At 44.8% G+C, this 16,546-nt stretch overlaps 1 protein-coding gene across 1 annotated transcript in view; it reads right to left on the bottom strand.

The window, feature by feature from the left end:
• Nucleotides 1–16,546, bottom strand: part of XXYLT1 (xyloside xylosyltransferase 1) — a 231,940-nt gene that overhangs the window by 90,875 nt on the left and 124,519 nt on the right. The gene's annotated exons all lie outside the window — the stretch shown is intronic.

Genomic DNA, 16,546 nt, shown 5'->3' with positions numbered 1-16,546 from the left:
ATGCTGAGATGAGATAATGTATGGGAAATATCCTGTAGGCTGTAGAGTGCTACAAGAATCCAAAGTCTGGAGAGCAGGGAACTCACTAAGGCTTGAAGCAGTCAAGGAAGACTTCATGGAAGAGGGGGCACTTGAGCTGGACCTTCAAGGATACGCAGGTATGGAGAGGAGAAGGGCCCGGTTATGAGTCAATGTATCACCAACACCAATCTAGAACACCGGGTCTCTCCCTTTTGCTCTTTACCAGTCTTTTCATGTTTGCACATGGCAAAGTACTGCAGCCCTCTGAGGACTGTCCACCCATGGAAGTGACAGCAAGAACCACATCTTATGCATCTCGGCCTCCACCTGCTCACAGTGTGCAGCTTTGCATACAGGAAATGTGTGTGAATTCAATAGCCATTCTCTAAATTAGTTTATGAATAAATCACAGCTCACAGTTCATGAAAAACTGAATCATTTGTTCCTTGTTCTATTTTCCCTTGTGATGTGGAAACGAAACACTGGTTGACATTCTACGTGAGTTTTCTGAAGAAAATAAATGGCAGCAGATGAGACTCCAGCTGCTCTGGCCAGAGGAAAGTGAGAGGGCACCAGGACTAGGCTTCGCTGGCCCACGTGGGAAGGAGGTATAGAAAATGGGCTCCGCCCAGGCGGAGGTGGGCACTGCTGCCTGCCTGGCTTCTCACGCCCACCCCTCACAAACGACGAGTAAAATCACTGCTTTCCTTCCTACACCGAAGCACAGCACCCACCTAGAAATCAGGACAGAGCCTGGATGCTGGAGAAGCTTTGTAGTGACCTTTCCTGGTCTTCTGGAAAACTGCCCCAACCTGAGGAGTAGAGAACAGAGACAGGGCACAGGGCAGAGCCTCCGGGTGCCTGCTGCTCCCAGAGGGAGGCCACGGGGAACAGAGGGAAGGGAGCTGATGGTTCTTAGGGAAGGTCACTGTGCCCCTGGAAAGAACATGGAGGAATGAAAGTTGCTGCCATCAAGGAGCCATGATGGGGCGGTCAAGGGTTGGCTGCCTCGGGCTGGGGAAGCCCCACACCACAGCTGCCTCTCAAGCCATTTCTCTTACTCCTCTTGGTCCCTCTCCTGTCCCCCGAACTTCCACATTCAGGGTCTCAGGCAGCTCTTCTGCAAAGTGGAGCAGAACCCAGATGAGACAAGGACAGAAGGGTGCTACCGTCCCAAACAGAGAAACCATGTCATCAAGAAGTCTGTTGATGGAGGGAGGGGGACAAGGGCGTTTGGCCTGGAGAGGGGCAGTCTTCAGGATGCATGGTGGGAGTTTTGTGGCACTGACATGGCCATGAAAGAAGGGAAGATCCCATCCTCATGGCCTCAAGGAGGCCCTCCATTGACGGCCCTTTTTTGAGTTGCTTTCAAGTATCCAGCACTGCATGGGCACCAGTTTATTTCTAATCCTCATAACCACCCAACATGTTAAGTGGAGTTATTCCATTTTTAGATGAAGAAACAGAGGCTTAGAAAGGTTAGAAACAATATCCCAAGATCACAAGTGGTAGAGCCAGGATTTGAGCCTTGGTCCCTGTTCTAGTGTGCTAATGCTGCTGGAATGCAAAACACCAGAAATGGATTGGCTTTTATAAAACGGGGTTTATTTTACAGTTACAGTCTTAAGGTCATAGAGTGTCCAACGTAATGCATCAACAATCAGGTACCTTCACTGGAGGATGGCCAATGGCGTCCAGAAAACCTCTGTTAGCTGGGAAGGCACGTGGCTGGCATTTGCTCCAAATACTGGTTTCAAAATGGCTTTCTCCCAGGACATTACTCTCTAGGCCACAGCTCCTCTCTAAAAATGTCACTCTCAGTTGCTCTTGGGGCATTTGTCCTCTCTTAGCTTCTTCGGAGCAAGAGGCTGCTTTCAACAGCTGTCTTCAAAATGTGTCTCATCTGCAGCTATTCTCTCAGCTCCTGTGCATTCTTCAAAGTGTCTCTCTTGGCTGTAGCAAGCTCGCTCCTTCTGTCTGAGCTTATATAGTGCTCCAATAAACTAATCAAGGCCCATGCTGAATGGGGGGGCCACACCTCCGTGGAAATTATCCAATGAAAGATCTCGCCCACAGTTGAGTGATCACATCTCCACAGAAACATCCAATCAAAAGTCTCCAACCCGGAGGAACCTAAGATGGCGTCTAGGTGAGACAAAGAAAAAAACACCTCCCTGGAAAACACTAGATAAAAAACCAGAAAGGACCCAGAACACCACTTCCAAAGTAGCACCAGCTGGACAAGTACTGCTAAAGCCACAGGGAACGTGCTTTTGGCGAAACCAGGAGTCTACATTCTGAAACGAGTGAGTGAGTCGGCTGAATCCCTTGGCCATGCTGCATTGGGGGGAGATGGTGGGCTGGACTTTTAAAAAAAATATATATATATATAAAAAAGCCCGGGAACAGCTGCAGATAAGACGGGAGTGGTCTGGACTAACGCCTCAGTGTCTGGGGTGGAGGATACCCCTTCCCATACCCACTGCTGATTGTCTCGGGTCCAGGGAAACAAAGGGGGGATGCGCGGCTTGCAGCGGTCTCCCCAGCGGGTGGGGCTGCTCCTGCCCGGGGCGAACACACGGCGTAGAGCCCAGCCGAGAAACCCAGCCTCGCGGCCGTCTCCCTGGTGGGCGGGGCTGCTCCTGCCTGGCTGAACACACAGCACAGAGCCCAGCCGAGAAACCCAGCCTGACAGGGAGTCTTTCCCGCAGCATCACTCACACGACACAATATCGGCCGTGGACAGTGGCCTTGAATACACCCACGGCTGATTGTCCCGGAGCTGGGAGAGCGGAGCTGTGCAGAATGGGGGAAGTTAACGCATCCCATTCAACCATCTTTGAAGCGGGCTGGGAACGCCCCTACACAGCCCGGCGGCCCAGGGCTTCCCTGGAGGCCGGCGCTCACTTGTGACGTGGCACAGCCCTCCCCCCCAACAGAGGTCCTGGAAAAACACAGCAGGGAGGGGGGAACTGCTCAGAAATCCCAGAGAACCTATGCCAATACCAAGGACTTTTGTGTCAGTGGCAGAGAACAGCCTTAAATCTCTGAGAACACCTGGGAGATTTGATTGTTAAACCTGCCCTTCTTCCCTAACCACTCAGGCACACGCCCCTCATTGGGGGCAGACAGCACCGACAACACACCAAATTAAGTGCACCAATTGGACCCCAAAAGAATCAGATCCCCACATACCACAAAGTTGGGGAGAACTGACTTGAGGGGAATAAGTGACTCACGGACGCCATCTGCTGGTTAGTTAGAGAAAGTGTACTTCACCAAACTGTGTCTCTGAAAAATTAGATCGATATCACCCCCCCTTTTTTTTGATACAACTTGAAAGAACCCTATCAAGCAAAACAAATGCCAAGAGGCCAAAAACAACAGAAAATCTTAACGCATATGATAAAACCAGACGATATGGAGAATCCAGCTCCAAACACATGAATCAAGATTTCGGAAGAAACATTATACCTCGCAAAATTAATTAAAGAACTACAACCAAAGAACGAAAACATGGCAAAGGATTTAAAGGACATCAAGAGGACCATGGCCCAGGATATAAGTGCCATAAAGAAGACCCTAGAAGAGCATAAAGAAGACATTGCAAGAGTAAATAAAAAAAAATAGAAGATCTTATGGAAATAAAAGAAACTGTTGGCCAAATTAAAAAGACTCTGCATACTCACAATACAAGACTAGAGGAAGCTGAACAGCATCTTAGTGTTCTAGAAATCCACAGAACAGAAAATGAAAGAACAAAAGAAAGAATGGAGAAAAAAATAGAAAAAATCACAATGGATCTCAGGGATATGATAGATAAAATAAAACGTCCAAACTTAAGACTCATTGGTGTCCCAGAAGGGGAAGAGAAGGGTAAAGGTCTAGAAAGAGTATTCAAAGAAATTGTTGGGGAAAACTTCCCCAACCTTCTACACAATATAAATACACAAAGCATAAATGCCCAGCGAACTCCAAATAGAATAAATCCAAATAAACCCACGCCAAGACATATTCTGATCAGACTCTCAAATACTGAAGAGAAGGAGCAACTTCTGAAAGCAGCAAGAGAAAAGCAATTCACCACATACAAAGGAAACAACATAAGACTAAGTTGTGACTACTCAGTGGCCACTATGGAGGCGAGAAGGCAGTGGCATGACATACTTAAAATTCTGAGGGAGAAAAATTTCCAGCCAAGAATACTTTACCCAGCAAAACTCTCCTTCAAATTTGAAGGAGAGCTTAAATTTTTCACAGACAAACAAATGCTGAGAGACTTTGCCAATAAAAGACCTGCCCTACTTCAGATTCTAAAAGAAGCCCTACCAACAGAGAGACAAAGAAAGGAGAAAGAGATATAGAGAATTTTAACAGACATATATAGTACCTTACACCCCAAATCACCAGGACACTCATCTTTCTCTAGTGATCACAGATCTTTCTCCAGAAGGGACCATAAACTGGGACATAAAACAAGCCTCAAGAAATTTAAAAAAAAAACAAAAAAAACTGAATATACTCAAAGGACATTCTCCAAACACAATGGAATACAAATAGAAGTCAATAATTTTTGAACTATAACTCCACTATTTACTTCCTACATGATAAAAAATACACAAACTCTAAGGACAAATCAATGGTTTTGAACTCAATGTAAAATATGTAATTTTAGACAACTATATAAAGGTGGGGGAATGAAGGAGTATAGGAACATAGTTTATGTGCCCTATTGAAGTGAAGGTGGTACCAAAGAAAAACAAGATTGATAGGGATTTAAGAGGTTAATTTTAAGCCCCACAGTAAACACAAAGAAATTATCAGAGAATATAACCATAGAGATGAAAAGTAGAGTTTGGGTTAAGAGAAATGGGGGAAGAGGCAATGGGGAGTTAAGAAAGGAGTGTAGGGTTGCTGTTTGAGGTGAAGGGAAATTTCTAGTAATGGATGGTGGGAAAGAGCATAACATCATTCTAAATGTGATTAATCCCACTAATGGAAGTCTAGGGAGGGGGTGGAATGGGAAGATTTAGGCTGTATATATGTTTCCACAATTGAAAAAAGAAAAAAAAAAAAAAAGACAGTCTAACTAGATGACAATTGAATGCTAAGGATGAACTTGGATGGGATTGGAGGGTGGAGGACAGGTGGCTCGGAGGGACACAGTTGAGACATAAGGAAAAGGAAATATAGAATGTAAGCATTGTATCATTGTTGAATCTCTTATACTTAGCTGTGCTTAATGGAATTACATAAAAGAATGTTCTTGTTCATGGGAAGTACATACGTAAATTATAGTGTATGTTCAAGGATGTGTGCAGCTAACTCTCATGTTCAGAAGACAGAAATATATGATGGATGATAGATAGGGAGGGAGGGAGGGAGGGAGGGAAAGAAATAGTGATGTGACAGCATGTTAAAGTTGGTGGATTGAGCTATTGGGGGAGGGGGGTCAGGGTATGATGGAATTCCGTGTATGGGACTAGTATTGTTTTTGCAACTATTCATGTAACCTTGAATTTATCTCAAAAATAAAAAAAAAAAAGTCTCCAACCCAATGAACACCAACACATTTCCTGCTCACACAAGATTGCATCAAAGATAATGGCGTTTTGGGAGACATAATACATCCAAACCAGCACAGCCCCCTTGACTTGAAAGCTTGGCAAGCTCTTTCCAGTATACCTTGACTCCCCTTCTGATGGGAGAGGAACTCTAGGAAGGCAGATTTTGGCTCCACTGTACCCCACAGGGCTCCAGGAGCACAAAGCACCAAAGACCGATACTGACTAATAGAGTTCTGGGGCCGAGCAACAAGCTGGCGAAATGCAGATTTTAAGGGAGGTCCTCTATGTGCAAATAGTAATTTCACTCTAGTTAATGAAACTCCTGAAGCAGATTTGCCAAGATCAGGTTCTTCCTTTATTCCTAAATGCCCCTACCCCACCCCCAGGAGGATGGGCTCACCTCCAGGAGTAAATTCTAGAGTCTCTGGCATTTCCAAGTATAGCAGGTTAACAGTGAAGAGATCCATGCTTGGAGCTGGAGGTTTGGGACAGAGGAAAGGAAAGGAACACACACACACATACCCGTAAATGCAGGGGTGGGGCGGTAGGCGGGCTCCTCCGCTCTACACTCACAGCTCTTTACAGGACCACCCAATAGCTTTCAGATGACCCTTCAGCACAGATGGTATGAGAGGCCATTCATTCATTCAGTCAGTCAGTCATTCTTCACTGAAAGCCTACCATGGGCTATGTTTACTCTGATCTTTCAAGGTCATCTAAGTTCTGCCTGCCCTGATCACTGCTCCCTGTGCACCTATCTCACGGTCCGTGCCGGAGCGAGCACTCCTTGAGGACAGCAACATGCTGGGAGGGCAGAGCTCAGGGGCAGCAGACCCGGACCCTTCACTGTGGCAGACCCCTAGCCTTGCCTTAATAATCTTCTCAATAAACCTGAGCACCTTCCCTGCCCTTTAGGGACTGACTGGGAGTGAACAGGAAAAGGTCATGCAAAGGTCATGTGCAGCCCTAAAGCAGGAATTTCAGATGCTTTAATATTATTTACAACTTCTCATTTGTAAAGCACCTTTTAGGAAGGTTACGCAAAAAGTGGCTAACACTTCTTTCAAGAGGAACCTCACCAAATGAGGTTAAATACTAGGAAGAAAAGAGGCAACAGTTCAGCCTGAAGGGACCTCGTCACGCTGAGGTTAAACCCAGGGACCCAGGGTCACCTTTCAGCAGGGCGGAGCCGACGCTGCCTTCCATCCAGGGAGGCCACAGCCCCCACTGCAGCTGCACTGCCCTGCGGGCATCTGACCAGATGGGTATCTATCCTTTTATGTAATTATGAAATAAGATGCCAAGCTGTAAATGTCGCTGCTGAAAAGAACATGCTTACTAGGCACTCCGGGATTCATTAAGATGAGATTTTTTTTTTAAGGGACCTGTTCCTCTGGCCTCCGATCCTTGATGTGGGAACTGCATCTGGGGCTTTTACAGACAATGTGAAAGGCTGTTCTGAGGGTAAAACAGTATATTGACATATAGAAATGACAACCACAGTGATGGCAAAGAAGATGCTGGGTGGAGGACAGCTGAAAGGACAGCAGTAGGACCACGGACATTTAAGGAATAAATGAATGAGCCAATTCCCCCAAAGCAAGGAGGAGACAAATCAACAAAACACAGAGAAACTGTCTGAGAAAAAGAAGGGCTAGATGTCAGCAAAACTCAAGAGAATGGCCGGTATCCAAGGCTGGTTGAATGTCTACCATGTCAGAATCCTCTGAGAAGAACAGAAAGATGTAGGACAGAAGAATCTAGGATATCAGATCAGAAAAGAGAGCCTGGTAATAACTGAGGCCAACCTACCCATTTTACAAAAGGGAAACTGAGGACCAGAAAAGGGACATGTCAGGCATCACATGGTCAAGCCCAGTGGCAAAGCTGATCCCAGAACTCAGGGGCCCTGGCTTCCTAGTTAATGCGCTTGTTAATTAACAACTCCTCCAACCCTCCACCCCCAATAAGGGCCAAAAACTCTCAGAAAGCATAAGACATTTTTTCATGGCCCAAAGGGCTGTGCACAGGACTTGGCAGCTACCCAACACAACCAGCTGATGGTGTGTCTGCATACCATCCCATGAAAACAGAAACCTGAAGATAATAAGTGGTCAAAGAGATAAGAGACCTCCATGCCACACACCTGTAGCCAGCATTTGCGAAAGAGAACGTTGCTCTCCATATCCTCACAGTAACATCAGGCAGAGATTTTAAAACAAACAAAGAACACACCTTGAGCTGTGCTAAATTCGAAGGGAGACAGGAACCAGTCTTAACATTCAGGACATGGAGCCACCGTGGAGACACAAGCTCAGTTAGTGTGAGACCTCAGCAACCAGTCATAAAATGCCAACTGTCCACCCAGTGCCCAGCCCTCTGTTCAGATTAGACCTGTGGCCTCCTGGAAAAGTGTTTGCTGCTGCATCCAATCAGTTGAGCCTTCCAAACAGCAACTTGTACTTACAAATCTTTGTATTTGTTTAAATCACAAAAACAAGACTGGGAGCATCAATGTGTGGCCGGGGTCATTTTCTCAAGTGGAGGGAAGCATGCTGTGTGTCAGGAGCAGTCCTGTGAGGGCACCTGGTGGCTGGCAACCCAAGTGTGCTGAGCATCCTTCACAGACACGCTCACCTGCTGGATGCTGGCTGACCAGAACCTAAGGGAGCTTCCAACATTCCCAACTCATGGGTCAGCAGCTGGAGCCCTAAACGCTAGTTTCCATGAGGGATGACAGTTTGGTAAGAGATCAGGGAGGCTGACCTGGGTTATTTCAGGAAATGGAAAAAGTGCTGCCTCCAGAGCATGTAAGATGGTTCATGGTCCGAGGTGAAGTCCCCAACCACAGGACTCATGAGTGTTTAACTACAGGACAGAAGCCCCTGAACTATATGGCAAGCCAAAGTGGGGAAAGACGCTTAGGCTCTAGGTGGGCTTTCTGGTCTGAGAACGTACTTCCACTTGAACTTCAACTCCAGGAGTAGAGTAAAAAATGTGGGACCTTCTTCATCAGGGCACTGTGCTGGTTTGAAGCTGTTACGTACCCCAGAAGAGGCCATGTTCTTTTAATCCATCCCTGTGGGTGCAGACCTATTGTAGGTGGGACCTTTGGATTGGGTTGTTTCAACCGAGATTTGACCCACCCAATTCAAGGTGGGTCTTAATCCTTTAATGGAGTCCTTTATGAGGATAAAAGACAGAGAAAACCTAGAGAGCTCAGAGAGAAACATCCAGAGAAGTACGGGAAGAGCAGAGGGAAAAAAAGCCCCCGGAGAAGCTGAGCAACCCACTGAAGCCAGAAGCTGAAAGCAACAGAACTGGGAGAGAAAGGACCAGCAAGATGCTGGCCACTACTGTGACAGAGGTGTCCCAGATGCTGATGGCCCTTCTTCAGAGAAGGTATCTACCTCTTGATGCCTTAATTTGGACATTTTCCCAGCTTTAGAACTGTAAATTTGTAACCTAATGAATTCCCATTATAAAAGCCAACCTATTTCTGGTATACTGCATTCTGGCAGCTTTAGCAAACCGAAACAGTGCTTGTCTGCTTGCCTTCATCTTTTCACACCCCAGTTTCAGGCTAAAGAAATGGTGCACTTTGGCTCTAACAAGCTGAAAGATGAAGGACAAGATAAAAAGTGCTGGCTAAAGATGGAGCTCTCAAGACCCTGGAGACCCCATTAGCATCAGCACCCCAAGGCCCTGGACAGCACTGAGAAGGTTTGGGGGAGGAAGGGGCTGCCCAGCGATGATTTTCAGCCTTGAAGGAAGCCTACGCTTGTCTGTAGCCCTGAGCCTCAGCCCGGGCTGGGCTGTATCCCTGTGTAAAAGTGCACTGCAGAAGGCAATATTCACAGACTTAGAACCAGCTGGGAGAGTCCCAAATTAACGTTTCCCTCACAAATCAACATTCCTCTGCGGAAACAGGCTTGGGACAACGCATCATCAGCTTCCAATTAAATCAGCCACAAGGCATGTCATCTGACCATGGATGGAATTACAACCCAGAGTGAGTAATTAATTATACCCAAAAACAAACAACAAAAGGAAAAAAAATAAAAGCCTCCTTTCCTCTCCCCTTCCTCTCTCCTATCCCCAGAAACAATTCCTGGCAGACACATCTTATACACAAAACAACATGCAACAAAATAGATCAGGAAATTATGAAAAGAAAAGACATGCTTAGGTAAGTACTGAGACTACCATCCCGGGAAACAAAACAGGCCTTCTGGGAGGGGCAGATTAACCATGCGAGTGCTGGCTCTCCCCTTCAGTTGTGAAATAGCTTCACATTTTCTCTGAGAAAAATATTTACAACACATCAGAGGGCTTTCACCTCAGTAAATCAGCCCAAGCTTTCCACTACACGGGCAAGGCCTGGGGCAGAAGGGGAAACTATGACAATGCCGGGCTATGTGACTCCCTCATGAGGCTGAGGACCTCGGAAACAGCTGCTTGGAAAGAGAGCTAGCTTTCTCATTGTCATCTTTGAAATACTGTAGCCATTTGCCACCCGCTTTAGCATCACTCTGGTGCTCTTTAATTGCTTCTCACCAGCACCCCTGGCCTGCAGGAACCGAAGGGCACCTGAGAAGGGGTGGAGAATTCCTCTAAAGGTGAAGGCTCCTGACCCTGGAGGAGCTGTTTGGAGGCCTAGAGTTGGACACGGACCTGCTGTGGCACACCGGTGCACCACACTGGCTGGTCAGAGCCTGTGAGGCTCTCAGGCCGCTCCCCAGCCATGACGGAGGGCTCGCCACTGCCTGCTCAGACCCAACTGTGTTCCTGAGGGGGTCCGTGGCTGGAATTGGCTGTGGTGGTTCTCACATTCAACAGGAAGCTTGGGTTGCTTCCCCTTCTGCATCCCCTGAGAAGCAGGAGGCCCAGGGGCAGGACAGCTGACCAGTTGGCTATGGAAATAGCTGCCACAAAGGAACAGAACGTGCCAAGGCCTGGGACACAAATTCCCAGGGCTCCTCCAGCCTGGTCAGACAAATGCTCCTTCTCTAGGAAGAGGGAGTCCTCATGAGGAGGGCTTTATGTTCACTCACTCAGCTTATGACCCTCCACTGAGGTTCTGGAGGTGGGTGTTGGTACCTCCCATCTTCAGGTGAACAGCCTGAGGCTCAGAGTTTGGGCAACTTGTGTAAGACCACCATCAAGGAGGCCTCAGAAACTAAACACTCATTAGTTTCTTTGATCCATCACTTTACAAGTTTCTAAGAAAAGCCTTCAGACATCTCTCATGTCCCTTTTTAAATCCTGCTATCTTCAAAGAAAAACAAGAAATACCTCCAAGTCAAGGGTGGAAGCATCAGACAGTTCCAGGGCATCTTGGTGCAATAACTGGGACATCTATGGCTAGAAAAGAGGTTCCCCATTCCCGTCCACGTCCACTTTCCTCCCTCAAGACCCTCACCCCCTAAGGAGCTTGAAGACTACTGGGGTTTCTTATTGAGCAGAGACCAATAGAGAAACTCCTGGAAAAACAGGGTTTAATGACAAAGAAGCAAGTTGAAAGGAAGTTTTTAATGATAATAGCCAACATGTATAAAAACATCATTCTCATTTAGACATCAAAACTCTCTATGAGATCAGTATTATTTCTATTTGATGAGGAAATGGAGACATTAAGTATAGTAAACAAGAACACATGGCTGGTAAGTGCAGAGCTGGGAATCAACACACAAATGTGCTGGGTTCTGAAAAGCCCCTAAGCCCTTGCTCCTGAAGCATGCTGTCCTGGTCCAGCGTAGGCTGTGTCTAGGATGGCCAGGACACAGCCAGCACTCGGGTCTGCGGGCTCTGCTCAGCCAGGAAGCCCTTGCCTCTCACCAGTATGAATCTATGTTTTCCACATTAGCAGCTTGCCCCCTATCCCCCACCTCTGAGGCAGGAAGGGAAGGAAAAGGAAATGGAGTTCATAAATGATTTATGCAAACTGGTAGGAGCTCTGGTAAAAGGTCTGGGGACCAGGAGGTTGAAATTAATGACCATGGTCAGTCTGATATATTAGCTATAAAATAATTTCTCTCTTCTAGCCCTATCCACCACCTCCCAAAATCAAGCATGGAAAACTGAGCACTGGTTATGGCTCAGCCATGACATTTTAAAAAAATAAAAAATATCAGCTCCTGTTTTGTGATACAAAACAAATTATTATGAAAGGACATAGTTTTTGCTTCAGCGACAGTGTAACATGAGTTCCTTCCTCACCCTTAGCACCTTCTGTGACTGGATATAAATCATATCCTTTCAGACAGGACAGAATTTATTTTGAACTTGGCTGAAAATCTTTAGGGACCATATAAAATAATTCAACACATACAGCACCTGGTCTCAGTTTGCTTCTTGCTTCTAGAGCCAATACGAAATCATAGCTCACGTCCTTCTTTATGAGGTTCGACACACAGGGGAAATGGAATTTGAGATCTGAATGGGAGACTACCCCAGTTTTTCCATTCTTCCGTGTCTATGGTATAGATGTATGTCTCCGGTCCCTGTTGGCCTCTCCACAGCTTTGGAGTCTGCTATAGACTATTTTTGTCTCCAAAAGTTTAAGCCAAGTTCTCTGTTCTCTTTTGGGCAAGACTACATTTTGACTTTGTTCACCAACATTTAAGCTGATGCCTGGTCTTTGCTCTCCACCAACAGGCTTTTTTCCCAGACCCTTGGGGAATGGAAGCTGTAGAAAACTATCCTCCGTGGCCAGAAGTAACAGGGGCTTTTGAAAAATAATAATACAGCCACCACTGGTCTGCCCAAACTGACATGGCTCAACTTTAGAATTTCTGATTTTGTAGATCTTTATTGGAATGATAGGGATGTGTGTTTCTAATCCTATGTGCCCTCTTTCTTCACATCTTTTAACTGCTCTCTCCCTCTTTCCTGACAATTGAACCACACTATACTTAGGGATTCAGTATAAAATTAGGAAAACTAAGATTTCCTCCTACTGCCTGCTGCGCCTCATCCCGACATTCTGCCCTGACATGTGTCCTGACCCTGGGCCCAGTGAGCCCATCAGGGCTCGACCGCTGCAGCCCAGCCCTCTGGTTCACTCCTATGATAACGAGAGTAACAGGACTAATTTCTTAAATTTTAGAGCACTTTGTAATGTTTGAAGTGCATCCCAAACTCCTAAAACTCATTCCCATGCCTATTTAATCTTTGCAACATCTGTGTGGATTAGGTTCGACCTCACATAACAGAAGACCTAAAGTAACAGTGGTTTAAATACATGCAAGACCACAGCTAGGCCATCCAGGGATTATACGGTTGCTCCACGAAGAGTTCAGTCTCCTCCTACCTTTCTGCTCTGCTATCTTAGATCTGGTTCCCATCCTCAAGGTCACCTCATGGTTCAAGACAGCTTTTGGGGCTCCAGCCAACGTGGCTGCATTCCAGGCACATACGCAAACGCAATGAGTCAGATCCTATAAACAACTTTCCTGGAAAGTTCACATTTCTTCTTATATCTCACTGATCAGAATTTAGTCACATGACAAACCTAGCTGCAAGGGAATCTGTGAAGTTCATTCGTTTACTGGATATGTACCTCAAATAAACGAGGTTCCTCTTTAAATGAAAAAGAAGAGAATGAACATAGGGCAGCAACCAGCTGTCTTTTCCACAGCAGGCAGTATTAATTCCATCCTTTGTACAGATGAAGAAACAGCAACCCAAAGACATTAGGTTTTGCTAAGGCCAAATGCCCAATAATGGCAAAATGGGAACTAAATCCATTTCATCCAACCCAAGTCCTTATCTTTATTTACAGAGTCCCCTCGCTGCAGTGGAGATTCTGGTATGTTCTTGCTTGGATTCCTGTCTTCTTCCCTTCCTGACCTCTGCTCAGCCCTCACCTATTTCAAGTCAGTCAGGATCAAGCTGCCTTCCTGAAGAACTTCCTGCCTGAGTCCCTTTACTGTGTCCCACTTGTGTCTCTTGGAATTCAGGCATGGTCACTAGTAAGGCAGACCAAGCCAGAGATGGCCACACCCTAGAGAACTTGCAGACCCAGAGGGAAGGAACACAACCTCAAAACTCTCTGAGATTTACGTGAACTACTCATTCCCTTACCTTTTATAGCAGGAGAAAAAATACATGATTTTGATCTTTTCAGTAGCAGCACATCTATTGCCCTGTGATAGTTTGCAAACTGATTGGGCAATAGTCAATTGGCTTTTCAGGTTTCCGGTGTCCTGAGCCAAGGCCCTTGCCAAAATGTCATGCTATTATAGTAATTTTTACACTACTTAAAAAAGAAAGAAAGAGAAACAAAGAAAGAAAGAAAAAGAAAGGAAGAAAGGAAGAAAGGAAGAAAGGAAGGAAGGAAGGAAGGGAAAGATTAACTATCTAAAGTATGCCAGGTACTAGGCTAGGTATTTTTACATATTTTATCGCATTTAATTCTCACAAGCATATAGTTTTCTCCTCCCCAACCTACAGATTGAGTTTCATTGCTTTCATTCCTGTTTACTGCTATTACAGGAGCCCTCCTCCCAAGAGTCTTTGATAAGAATTACACAAGGATGTGGAGAAGTCAAAGACCGGCCCTATGCTATGAGTACACACTCCAATTCCATGTGAAACAGAAATCTAGCCTTCTATGGAACAGTGGTCCTCAAACTTTTTATCACCAAGAAACTCCCTTTATAACTGTTTCCCATCATCGACTCTACAACTGAAAAGAGTCTCTACCAAATTACTTTAAGCATTAATTACTCTTTCTCCATTTTAATTAAACTTTCATTTACTTAAGTTAGTTTTTATTTTATTTTATTTAAATAACATTTGTCATTATTTTAATGTTAATTAAAGACACAAAATGCCATGCCGAATTAATATAACTGCAGCTAAAAGCAAAAAAAAAAAAAAGCTTTAACTTCTAAATATTTCAGTGTGCACTTCCTAAGAAACAAGGATATTCTCTTACAAAACAAAAATGTAAGTATCAGAAGCAGAAATTAACACTGATACATCACTACCACCTAATCCACAGTCCCATTCAAAATTTGCCAATGGTCCTGTTCCGGTTTGCTAATGCTGCCTTTTTGCAAAATACCAGAAATGGATTGGCTTTTATAAAAGGGGGTTTATTTGGTTACACAGTTACACTTTTAAGGCCATAAAGTGTTCAAAGTAACGCATCAACAATTGGGTACCTTCATTGGAGGATGGCCATTGGTATCCGGAAAACCTCTGTTAGCTAGGAAGGCACGTGGCGGGCATCTGCTCCAGAGTTCTGGTTTCAAAATGGCTTTCTCCCAGGATGTTCCTCTCTAGGCTGCAGCTTCTCTCCAAAATGTCACTCTCAGTTGCTCTTGGGGCATCTGTCCTCTCTTAGCTTCTCTGGAACAAAAGTCTGCTTTCAAAGGCCATCTCCAAAATGTCTCTGTAAGCTGCAGCTGCTCTCTCAGCTCCTGTGTGTTCTTCAAAGCTTCCCTCTCGCCTTACCAAGCTCGCTCTTTCTGTCTGAGCTTATATAGTGCTCTAGTAAACTCATCAATGCCCACACTGAATGGGCGAGGCCATGCCTCCATGGAAATTATCTAATCAGAGTTATCACCTACAGTTGGGTGGGACACATCTCCACAGAAACAAGCAAAGAATTCCAATGTAATCAACACTAATACACCTGCCCACACAAGACTGCATCAAAGATAATGGCATTTTGGGGGACATAATACATTCAAACTGGCACAGGTCCCAAAAGCAAAAACAAAATTTCTAATCCAGGAATGCATTTAGATGTCAAGTCTCTTCAATCTGAAACACTTCCTCAGTCTTTACTTGTCTTTCTTGATGTTGGGCATTTTAAGGAATGCAGGCCAATTATTGAGTAAAATGTCCTTCCATTTGGATTTATCTAACATCTCCCACTGTTAGATTGAGGTTCTAGAAGCAACACAGTGTTCTTCTCACTGTGTCGTATTTAGGAGGCACATCATGCCAGTTTGTCTCATTATTGGTGATACCAACTTTGATTACTATTAAATTACTATTTTTTTCTTTGTAACAATAAGCATTTTATGGGGAAATACTTTGGGACTATTATTCAACAAAATTTTACCTGCTCATTTTAGCATCCACTGATGATTCTTGTCTGAATAAACTTACTATGACAGTTGCCAGATGGTGACTATAATTCCTTCTACACAAAAATTAAGAGACATTCTACTGTAATGAAGAGCTTTCTGTCATCCCCCACTTGCTTATTTATTCATGTATTTATATCAGAATGGATTCATGGAGTCTTGTTATACTCAATGGTTTATAATCCCTAACAAACACTATTTTGAGCCCAATGAGGCCACAAGTGTCACTTCAAGCTGGTTGCTGTGTCATTTTAACAAGTACCCGTGATTTTTTTTTTTTTTTTTTTTTTCAGCACTTCCTTACTTTCTGGAATAAGATGTTTTAGGTTCATTTCATACTTTCTGTGCTTCAGCCCTGGAACCAGCCATTTCTTCAAGAAGCCCTGATTCCTTTTAGTGGAGAATGGTATGTAGAAACTAAGATATGGATAGTAGGTACTCGTTGCTACTGAGATATCATTGTTGCTAGGCCCTGTCAACAGACATTTATACACACACACACGCACACACACCTGTATTATTTCCATGTCTGTCTGTCTGCCTATCTATCTACCTATCCATCCATCTAGAACTGTAGGTTCATACCCGTAAATCCAATTTCAACCCAAGACCACAGGGTTAATTCTACCCTTTACCATTTACGTATCTGTAATTCCCTTTTTGATATTAAGAAATGTGGCTCCCATTATCCTCAATCTATTTAATTATCTGTTCATCCCCTCTACATGTAACCAATCTCCCAACCCTGCCCACTGCTCAACATTCTCAGCCTCACATGCCCTTCCAACTCCTCCTGCCTCAAGGAAAGGGAAGGAAAAGGAAGGAAAGGAAACTAATAAATACTTGAAAAGAAAA

The sequence above is a fragment of the Choloepus didactylus genome, chromosome 1 (assembly GCF_015220235.1).
Source record: "Choloepus didactylus isolate mChoDid1 chromosome 1, mChoDid1.pri, whole genome shotgun sequence".
Classification (NCBI taxonomy): Eukaryota; Metazoa; Chordata; class Mammalia; order Pilosa; family Megalonychidae; genus Choloepus; species Choloepus didactylus.
The sequence above is the reverse complement of the archived record's forward strand: the minus strand, read 5'-3'. Positions and strand labels throughout refer to the sequence as shown.